The following is an 8,641-nucleotide window of genomic DNA, read 5'->3' as shown; positions in this document are numbered from 1 at the left end:
CTTTCCTGCCTATGCAGGGGGTCGGACTCGATGATCTATTGAGGTCCCTTCCGACCCTAACATCTATGAATCTATGAATCTACTCAAAGACTAGCAGATGACTAATATAGTTAAAAAAGTAGCAGGGCCTAATAAATACATTTAAAATATATTAAGTTAATGCTGGCTGAATACCTTTGTTGGGTTTCAGGGGTATAGGTTGTAGCTATGTTCATTTAAGGACATAGACAGACAAGGTTCTTTGGGTAAATCTGATATCTTGTATTAGACCAACTCAAATAGAAAAATTCTTCTTAGCAAAGCTTTACATTTACCCAAAGAAACTTGCTTGCCTTTAAATATTCTAGCATCCAAAACAGTTGCCTCAACTATGCAGTGAAACAAATAATATTCCCTAAAGAAGGTTAAAGGAATAGTATCTAATGATTTAAGGAATAATAATAATGTCTGTTTGGGTTAGATAGTCTGTACTTAAAAAGAAAGGATAATTACTTTCTAGGGTTTGCCTATATGAGAAAGTTGCACTGCACTGGTTTAATGTAAGGTATGATTTTAAACCAGTATGGGTGGACTAATGCAAAAGTGCAATAATAATCATCAGCATCATTCTTATTCTTATTATTGTGGTGTATATAATGAATACATTGAATGCATTAATATTTTTATATAATAAACAAATTAAATATAATGAATCAAAGGAATTTATATAATTATTGGTATTATTAAAGGAATATTATCACATTTAAATTACCTAAATCTTACTTAGAAGCACTTTCAGGTGCTGTATTTATGTCTATTATTGTTATTTTAAAACAACTTTTTTCCCATTTTAAACAATTCCCCATCCCCATTGCTGTATGAAGCCCAAGGGGAAACTGCCCATGCCCTCAGTCTTGCAGTGAAATCAGCACAACCAGAAGACTGCAACTTGTATGGTCCAATGAACCTACAAGTGTTGATTAAATTACAGGATTTCATCATCTGTAGCAGACACTGATTTTCATGCAGTCCATTTTTTTTTGTTTTGGAACCTAAAGAATTGCAGCTCCACATTTATAACTGGCAAATTATAGTACATAAACATTTTACAACATTCTAGCCATTTAGCACTAATCTTCCATATTTATCCCATTTCTCCCTCTTTTATACATGTTTCAGTGATGAGGATCATCTCATCAAACAATAGTTATGCCCAGTCAATCACACTCTTCACCAGTAAGCAACCCTTCTACCTTTTGCTTATCTCTCCCTTATTCCTTGCATTTTAGTCCATAATCCTCTTTATTTTTAATTGGTTATTTTCTTCACAGCAACTTCCATCTGCAGTCTTAGGAATCAGTCCTGTGATATGCTTGGCAACCTCAACTGCCACTGAAGTAGATGTGCTCTCATAACCTTGCTAGAAGCATTCAACAAGTCACAGAACTGGGTTTCTTTAGTGCTGAGAGTTCCCAGTGGATTATTTGAGCAGTTACTATTTTCTTTCCTTTTTGTTTAAACTTGCTTATTACGTAATGTTGGCTGTACATTTTTAGGTTTATCTACATGCACAGGTTGAATTGGCTCAATATAACTTGCTTTTTAAACCAATTTATCTAAATGGTTGCAAACTCATGTTTTGATTTGAGAGTGGCTTAGTTTGGTTCATCTTAAATTTGTTTCTGAATTAGTTCAGTTAAACTGAAATAAGCCTGGTTCAAACCAAAATAATAAGAAAGCTGATAAAGACTCCTAAGTAGCTAAGAGCAGCCCTCTTAAAATAGTCAAGTTCTTCACACAAACTAACTAGGATACTAGGTTTTGAAATGTTGTGAAACAAGACAAATGCAGACAATGCAAAAATGCTGAGATTATAATGCATATTATCAGCTCTTACTGATGCTGCCAAAAGATGCATACATGCAAAGGTGAAACAAAAGTGGCCAGTGCCATGCATTTGCACCTATATCAAAAATACTATCTCTGTAGGGGTAAGAAGTCATGGGAGCACAAATGAGAGTTAGTGGAAAAAAATGCTAAATGAAAATCCTCTAAGACAGGGGTGCACAACCTCCTGCCTGAGGGCCAAATCTGGCTCCCAATGCCTTGTTATCTGGCCTCGTGGGTGTGTGGAGAGCCTCATAGGCTACTGCCCTGCGTGCTAGATCCGATGTGCAGGGCTGGCACATGGGAGCAGGCAGAGATAGCATGGGCCCCCAGGACCCTGATCCCAGTGCACAAAGCCAAGTGGAGGTGGCATAGGGTCCTGGGGCCCCAGTTCTGGCATGTGGGGCTGGGCGGAGGCAAGGACCATGATCCCAGTATGCGGGACCGGATGGAGGTGTTGTAGGTCCTAGGACCCTGATCCCAGTATGCAGGACTGGGCAGAGGCAGTACAGGGTTCTGGGGCTCTGATCTCAGCATGCAGGACTGGGCAGAGGTGCTGTGGGTTCCCAGGGTCCTGGACTGGGCAAACAGGGCCAGGCAAGAGCAGCACAAGCCATATCCAGGCATATGGGTTTGATCTTGGGGCATGGGATCCAATCCAGCCTAGAGACCAGCAGTGCACTACTCATTTGAACCAAGGGGCCAAAAGGTTGAGAACTACTGATCTAAGATGATGCTGTGCAGTTAGATATGTAGCGTCCAGGAAACAGGCATCTTACTGATTTAGGAAGCCTCAGAATCACACCCATACATATCACCATAGTAAATGTTGTTTGTCCATGAGATGAACATCAGGGAGAGAAAGAGGGAGACAAAATCTCCAAATAGAAATCATAACAGAAAGAATGTGGAGAAGAAAAGTTATTGTACATTGTTAGAGATCCCTTGAGGACTATACAAGATCCATAAAGATCACCCCAGATATTTCATTCAGCATGCAGATGCTCACAAAAGCTGTTATTTTGAAGATGCCTCCAATATTGTAACAATATCTTAATCTCTAAGACCCTGGCTGATCCTAGGTTCAAAATTAAAGATAAATAACTCCTACACAGTGACCCCACTTAATGAGAGTAAGACTTGAAATAATAAGTATAATGTCTACTCAGACTTTTGCACTGGTCCAAGTATACTGCTTTAAAATCAAACCTTACATTAAACCAGTGCAACTTTCTCATACAGGCAAACTCTAGAATGTAATTATCCCTTCTTGTTAAGTAGAGACTATCTAAACCAAACAGGCCTTCATGGCTTTTCCAATGCTCTTTATGGCCCCTATTCAGCAAAGCACTTAAATGTGTGTATAACAGGGAGCCTGAGATATGAAGGCATTTGGTATTGTTCCTGACCAATGGGAAACCTTGGCAAGTGATTGGAATAAGTGGCATCACTGTCTCCACCTGGGCATTAAAGTCCAAGACAGGAATTGGCTCCAACAGCTTGAAGAGAAAAGAGTCTGCAGGAAACAAGCAGCTCCTGAACCACCCAATCGTGACACATGCGAAGCGCAGGCTCACAGGTGTCTTGGTAGCAGTCTATAAATACATAAGGGGTATGCATCAGGATCTGCGGGAACACCTGTTCACCAGAGCATCCCAGGGGATGACAAGGTCCAACGGTCACAAACTCCTGCAAGACTGTTTTAGGCTGGACATAAGGAAAAACTTCTTTACTGTCTGAACCCACAAGGCCTGGAATAGACTCCCCCCAGAGGTGGTGCAAGCACCTTCTCTGGATACTTTCAAGAAACACTTCAATACCTATCTTGCTGGGATCCTTTGAACCTAGCTGACTTCCTGCCCCTTGGGCAGGGGGCTGGACCCGATGATCTTATGAGGTCCCTTCCAGCCCTAACGTCTATGAAGTCTATGACGTAGGGCATTTTTACATATGCGTGCATTGCAGCACTGGGCGCTTTGACAAGCAACTGAAGCTGTGATGTGTGCAGTCGTGTAAGCGGTGAAATGTGTGTCAGCACTAAGAAAATGGCAGCGGCGCACTTTAGAACTAAAACACCTTGGAGGTGCTTTAGTTCAAAAGCACGCCACTGCCACTTTCTGTGCGCTCATGCACATTTTGCCATTTATACAACTGCACGTGGTGCAGTGCAGTTTGCCTCAGCTCGTGTGTGAAGCAGACTTAATTAATCGAGTCTGCTCCGAAGTGGAGGATCTCTGGCATATCACTGGGAAAAAAGTATGTGTATTAATGCCCATACATTTGGAACCTCTGCCACAGACCATACAAATCTCTGATTGGACTATTCAGTCACATGAGACACTGCAAACCATCTACACCATAGGCTGCAATATCCACCATCTCTCACAGAGGAAGGGATTCCAATCACAATCACGAGGCTTCTGTTATGAAACAAATGAGATAAGATGTGAGATAAGAAAAGAGCTGCTGATTAGTCCACGATCAGAAAAACTCTCACCTGGGGGCTGGGGAGAAATTGTCCACAGGTGAGAATGGATAAAGGCTTGCTCTGAAGCCAGGAAGACAGTGGAGGAACATATCCCTTTTTTGTTTGGGGTTTTTTTTGCATCCCAAGGTGGGAGGTGTTGTGTTAAGGCAGGAGCCAAATTTTTAGTTTGATATCTCACTGGTGGCTTGGGTTTAGGAGTGTCAGGGGAAGGTGGAGGTCACAACAGTGCCCAAAGGCATGGGCAGGTCTCAAGACACACAGCAGGCCTAGCCAGAGAACTGGAGCTTGGTGAAAGTGGCTGAAGCCTAGCAAGGGCAAAAGCAAGGCAGGGCCAGGGACCCAACAGCTCAGGAGTGGCAAAGACCAGGGCCAGGGGCCCAGTAGCCTGAGAAGGATAGAAACCAGAACCAGGAGCCCAGCAACCCAGAAGGGGCAGAGACTATGGCTAGGGGCCCAGAGTAAGAGATACAGGGGCCAGAGGCCCAGAGATACTTATGACTAAGGGCTGAAGCTGAGAGAGCTAGATCTGAATCAGTGGGCCAGGGCTGTAGGCTTGCAGCCAGAGAAAAGGGGTGGAGGCAGAAAAGACCGAGGTCCCGACAAGGGAGTGGTTGTAGACTGACATCTGCAAGACATGGGTGTGTTGTAAGTGGCAGTTGGAGTCACGTAATAAGCCCTTAAGGCACTGAGTAATGAGACTGAAGCTCAGGAGTGAATGAGATCTTGCTCATGGATCCCAAGGGCAGCCTCCCTTTCTAAGTACTTATTTACATAAAGGCGTTGCAGAGGAGGAGGAGGAGACCAAGGACATAACACGAGCAGGATGACCGCCAGGGGACATCACCACCAGCCCCGGAATCCTTGCCTGTTACAGCCTGCAAAAAGTTCAACAAGTGGTTAAGTGCTTTGCTGAATCACTCCCAATCTCTCCAGTTACTTCCTCTGAAAATTCCCTTGGAGGTGTTTCCAGGGTTGAAACAGACTTTTCCTGCTTAGATGTAAGGATGCAAAACCTGTTTTCATATTTAATACAGTTTTGACCCACCAGCAGTGACATTGTATTGCTATGTTTAAAAAAGTTACAAATAAATAATATCCTACTAAAATGGTATTAATTTGATCCATTTTAAAAACTGGGACTGGCAAAAAGTATACCTGAAATGAACAATCTAGATTACATAATTTTATTTCACTGTCCTTCTTTAACCTGTTTGGCTATTTATTGTCTAGCTTAAGTTCTACTTCTGCAAACAAACATATATAAGTAGATCCTACCACCATCACAGTGTGCCAGAAAAGTAAAAAGAACTCTAAATAGGCATGGAGGTCTGTCTGTGTGCTAAAAGTGCAAGGTCAGACCCTAAGATTGTAAATTCTTCTAACAGGGATCCATATACATTTATGGCAATGTATAAATGACATCAAAATATTTGGGATTGTAGAAATATTTGGCATCCGTTGCATTTCTATGGCTCCAAAGGCACATGCTCTCAGAGTAATGTTTCCTCCGTCATCAGAACATTTAATCTAATCTGAATTTGAATTGTTCTAGAAAAATAAAATGATATTTTAATGTAGCTATATTTTGCTTGAGACAAAGATTTCTTTTTTGTGTTTTGGATCTAAAACAAACATTTATCATAACCTGCCACTGTATAATTCCACAGTTATAGAGACAAATGTTACTTGGAACTCCTTCCATAATTCCTTCTGTAGATGAGGATGGAAACCAATATCTCAGGTACTGAAATGAGAGCCAGGACTCTTCACAGTGAGCTGCTGGTATGTTTATAAATAGAGCTGTTATGTTCTAGATGATTTTCAGAACAGACAAATCTAATGCTTCCAAGCAAGTCTAATGCTGAAATTTACCCAGGAGACTACAGCACATCATTTTCTGAATTTATTAATAAAAATGATCTTTTTTTTTTTAATGTTAATCTATTTACAATCAGTGAGAAACTTTCCCAGAGTGCAGGGAATGCAAGATGGAAGTAATATTTTTTCAGCTAGGATAAACCTAGCATTTCTAAATAAAAAGGAGGTAAAATCCATGCTTTGGCCTCACCCCAAAGCGAAAACCATTTTAAAAACATCTTAAACTTCTACAATCCCCAATTAGCAACAGGATATTTACTCATTTTTGGCTTTTTGGGCCAGAGCTAGGTATGTTGTAAAAAAGAGAAAAGAGTATTATTATCTGAATAAGAGTTTCTAGTGGTATAACCAGGGGTGGATCCACAGGGGAGTACTGGAGCATTTACAACCCTCTTTGATTCCTGCTCCACCCACAGTTTAAGACTGACTGCCTGGCCATGTCAGCAACATTTCTAGTCAGGTAGTGCAGACGGAGTCTATTGACTTCATAGCTCATTATAATCTGGGATCCCTTGTAAACTCTTCATTCTACAGGTGTTAAAGACTCTCTCTCCTTTTTAATGATCTTGAGGTGCCACCAGTCAAGCTATCCTTTCTTTTTCAATTCTGCTCTCTGTTAGCTGCTCCTAGTAATGAAGTTCTTATTTCACAGCCCTTCAGATTTTTTCAATTTATTCCAATTAAGTTATATTTCTTTTTGCTTCAGCCTAAATTGCATAATACAGCCTTAGGACCCTATCATATTAGTAAACCTTCTAGTTTATTTTTAATGGTAGAAAATATGTGTTGTTATATATGTGATGCACATCAGCATCTGTACTCCCCTTTTCAAAATTCTAGATCCACCCATTGGTATAAATGCTGTAGAAAAAAATGGAGTTAAGTCCAATGCATTATACAGTGTATTAACATTAAGCATCCAGATCAGCAGGTCAGGGTAGTACAACAGCTATCTAAAGCAAAGCAGGAAAATGTGATGTCTACCAAAAATACAGACCAGGATGTTTAGGCTACCCTAAATGATCTTTTAAAGTGTGCATCTTTTATTTCTTTTGTTTTTAATTTTGCTTTAACTTGGTATTTTCTAGCTTTTGATAAAAAGCTACAACTTTAATTTTATTATGAATTCTTTTATATATAAACGTGTACTATATAATAATACATTTTTTGATCTTTGTAAAGATTGTAGTATATTCTTAATTTTTTGCTTTTATTCTGAAATACACAGATGGAAATTTAAGACGCTGGAGTTTAGATCTTTTCTGATTTGAAAATCTCTAATCAAAAAGTATATTTTAAAATATATATGTCTTGTGAGACAATTTTTGCTTTGCACAATTTTGCAGGAGGCTGATTTAGGATTTAAACATATTAGTTGTTAAGTAAGTAACAAGGTAACTTTAGTCACAAATTCTAGAGCATTATGCTCCATCACACTGAAGCATTATAATGAATACAATCTATCAATGCAAAACAGTATTCATTGTCATGAGAAGCTGTAGGATGCAGGTACTGATAAAATTTGAGAATAAGACAAATCCAAAAGTCAGCCGTGAGAAGTAGATGTAACACATGAAAACATACCCAATATAACACATGAGAATTAAACTGGCAATCTTCCTGGACTTTCCAGGACAGCCCTCAACTTCAGGGCTATCTATGTCTTGGTGACCCAGAGCGCTTCCTGAAATGGAACTTTATTCCTGACAATGTAACGCTGGTCCCATGTCAGTATCAGGCAGAATCCAGATCAGGACCTGCATTTGAAACGGTTGGCAACTGGGCCTCTTGTGGTTTTACCATTTACAAATACAGGAAAGTCAAGTCAGTCCCAAGGCTGCTGAGCGCTTAAGGTTGCCCAATGGTCACAGAGGCCTCAGGACTGACTCAACGTGATTTACCTGTACAGTATTTGCAAATGGTAAAACTGCAAGGAGCCCAGTTGCCAAGAACTTTAGAGCCACTAAAAAGAGCCCTCTGTGGAGCATCCAGGACTGTCCCCAAGTTTGCTGCTTTACCCAAGCCAGGTATTACACAGTGGCTGGGGTTTCATGCTGAGGGTTTCCAACACTTGTGTGATCCTCTTTTAGGGGAAAGTTGTTAGATGCTGCTTCTGCTGCCTTTTCCCTTCCACGATTAAACACAGATTAATTTATCATATATGTAATGGGCAATTATGTATAACTTGTGATTTCTTGCACTCCCTGATGTCTTGTCCGCTAAGCTGCAAATGGTTTAGGACCACTGGAAGTAGTCCTATAGAAATCAATGGCACTTAAGCATATAAGTAAATGTTTGCAGAATTATTGTGCTTGTATGCCAAGCTGAATAAGTGATCTCCAAATGATGTTTTGTAAAGACCATAATAGATCAAGTTGGTCTAATAAAAGATGTCAGATTCACCCAAAG

The 8,641-nt window shown here is 40.3% G+C and overlaps 1 protein-coding gene across 1 annotated transcript in view; it reads right to left on the bottom strand.

Annotated features, from left to right (window-relative positions):
- Positions 1–8,641, bottom strand: part of DNAH8 (dynein axonemal heavy chain 8) — a 340,250-nt gene that overhangs the window by 331,196 nt on the left and 413 nt on the right. The gene's annotated exons all lie outside the window — the stretch shown is intronic.

Source organism: Alligator sinensis, unplaced genomic scaffold (assembly GCF_000455745.1).
Source record: "Alligator sinensis unplaced genomic scaffold, ASM45574v1 scaffold198_1, whole genome shotgun sequence".
Taxonomy (NCBI): Eukaryota; Metazoa; Chordata; order Crocodylia; family Alligatoridae; genus Alligator; species Alligator sinensis.
This window is presented reverse-complemented; position numbering and strand designations above follow the sequence as displayed.